The 2,709-nt window shown below is 42.1% G+C and overlaps 1 long non-coding RNA gene across 1 annotated transcript in view; it reads right to left on the bottom strand.

The window, feature by feature from the left end:
- The window catches only part of LOC104277829, a 3,882-nt gene extending 1,377 nt beyond the window's left edge, over nucleotides 1-2,505 (bottom strand). The window contains exon 1 of the long non-coding RNA XR_717850.1: nucleotides 2,366-2,505. This is a non-coding gene — a long non-coding RNA (uncharacterized LOC104277829). The remainder of the gene's footprint in view (nucleotides 1-2,365) is intronic.
- Nucleotides 2,506-2,709: the final 204 nt, after the last annotated feature.

Below are 2,709 nucleotides of genomic sequence, written 5' to 3'. Positions count from 1 at the left end.
ACCGGAAACGCCAGGGCCTTCCCAGCCAATCCTTCCCTTCTCCTGAAACCTGGCTGGCAGAGGTGTTTGCTCAGCACACCCTTCTGAGCTAGTGAAGTCAGGCTCCAAGTTTCACTAAATGCCACCCTGCTACTGAAAGGCACTTGGTTTCAAAAAGTCACTAGAAAAATACTAATTTCTACACTTTCCAGTAGGCATCAGCACCTTCTGAAGCAGTTCACAGGTTCTGGAAAGTAGTTAAGAAAACGTTTTGGTGGGAAAGCGGAGAAAGTGGATTTGGATGACTGCTGGAATATATCTGAGCTGGTAAAACACACGGATCAGCCAGTGACAAAAACACTACTGGAGCACAGGATGAGGAGGGGAACATACATCTACACTGAGCATATGGTGTGAGTCATGTCCACATACAGTTTTGTGGGAGGACAGCTCTTTCGCTGATCACTTTCAGCAGCAGTGGGAAAAAACAAAGACAGATAAGGCAGAGGCAGCTGCTGGCACTACAGTTCTCTGGCTGGTACCTTCAGAATAATCACAGTGGTCCAACCTCTGCCAGCAAGTCTATCCTGCATTTCTCACTGGGGATGCCAGTAAAGTTGTGTTAGGATGAGCCACAGGGAAGGAGTGGGGATGGGGAAAGCAGAAAGAATTAACTGCCTTATAATTGGAACCAGTACAGCAAGGCTCAGGGTTTAAAGGGTAAACAGCAAGGGACAGAAAGCAACAGTGCTGGTTATGCAGAATGAGTTCCACAGCTGTGGTGCTTTGGGGAAGAGAGCATACTTTGCACAAAGCTGTTTAAACTGTAGCAACTTCTCCAAGATACAACCTTAGATCCCTTAATTTAAAACTCACGATTGGAATTATTCAAATACTCTCCAGAATAAATATCTAAACGAAGTGGCAGTGTCTTCTGAGATTCCTTCAAAGGCATAGACACAAATGAAAGTGGTAATTTTAAAGAAAAGTGATTAAAGAAAGGAAGTCTCTCCAAAATGCCTGTACATTTTTCTTTCCTTCTTCAAGCAGTAAAGGACAGAAAGAGTGGAAGTCAGCAGGAGTCAAGCTCAACATCCACAGCTCAGCAGAACTGACAGCACTGCCAGCTGGCATAAGAGACGGAGCAGGAGAAGCCCTGACCGAACTGCGCTGTGAGCACATATCCATGGACACCCAGAGCTTTTACAAAACCGTGTCACCTTAGGGGCATATTTAGCTCTTGTGCAAGAGTGATTTCAAAAACAAAGATTTCAGCACTTTTCTAGTTCCTGCCATACATCCAATCAGGATCCTCTGACTACAATAAATGGCTACGTTCCCAGTGGAACGATCAGAAAACGCCAAAGCCCTCCGGTATCCATAAGTAACGCTGTGCTGGAGAGATTATGAGCGCTCTTATAGCTTGAGCTAACATCTGTATTCAGCGTTACTGCCAGAGCCATCATTGTGCCTACTCCGGAGACATCCCTGAGTATCTTCTGGTTTCTACTGCAGATGTGTTTCAAACTGATCTGCTACTCTCTCTGAATGATTTTCCGATAATCAAGTGAAATAGTTAATGAGATAGGAGGGACGTAGAGGGCCTTTGCAGTAGCAAATGAAAAGAGAAGTAGACAGGGAAGAGTCTTATCATTTCAAGACTATCCATATTCTGACATATTCCTATTTTCAGTGCTGTGCTTCAGAAGGACATGAAGTAGGCAAGGCTAAACCAGGAAATAGGATTGGCAAGAAATTCTACTCTAGTGCCCTCTTTTACCCTCCCACAGAAGGGTACGACCCTATGTTAAGTATTTAAACATGTTTCTCACTGGAAATCTGTTGGCATTACCTCATGCTTTTTGTAGGTTCTTCCACTAATTACGACGAACATTTATTCCACAGTATATTCCACAGGCATTTCCTTCAGAAGCTTGATAAATTATGCATTAATGGAACAGATTAAAATTCCTCACATGCCAGACTCCACTTAGGACTCCACCTTCAGTTACTGCTCCGTAACACACTCTTTGTGTTAAGTATTTACAGAGGTTTACTTAACTGCAGTAACTGCAGGGATAAATAAGATAAGGGCTTTTTACTATTATTCTTACACAAATTCAGCTGCTTTTTCCAGTCTGAGAGTCTTGTCCTGCTTGGCTTACAGGATTAATACATGTACTGGAAAAAGTAACAAAGTAACTGTACTGACAATTCTTCACAAGAAGACATTACACAGAAACCATCTGACAATTCCAAGATGAAAACAGATTCAAAGACACCATAAAGAACTCAACGAACGCAATTAACTTTGCATTAATTAATCTTCAGCAAAAATAAACACATACACATTTAAAGACACATCTGAGAACTCCAGATTACATACTTTTAAAAGCAGCTTGCAGATTTCATATTTTCCTTTTGCTGCTGCTTCATGCAGAGGAGTGAATTTCCACAGGTCTGCCACGTTGACAGAAGCACCGTGCCTCACCAGGAGCTCAGCCACTTCGTAGTGTCCATAAGAACAGGCGTTGTGCAGGGGTACTAAGCCACTAATCAAAGAGAAAGTATTAATAGCTGCAGAAAATAAAATCCAATCTGCAATCATATGAAGTTCAGTAGATAAAACTTTCACTTGTACCAGATATTATTGGTGTATTTCAGTCTCTCCACTTTTCATGGCTTTAATTCCCTGCTATTAAAACATCGATTAAAACTTCATTATCCTCC

This window comes from Apaloderma vittatum, unplaced genomic scaffold (assembly GCF_000703405.1).
Source record: "Apaloderma vittatum isolate BGI_N311 unplaced genomic scaffold, ASM70340v1 scaffold44088, whole genome shotgun sequence".
Taxonomy (NCBI): Eukaryota; Metazoa; Chordata; class Aves; order Trogoniformes; family Trogonidae; genus Apaloderma; species Apaloderma vittatum.
Note: the sequence above shows the minus strand (reverse complement) of the source record. Positions and strands in the feature narration are given on the sequence as shown.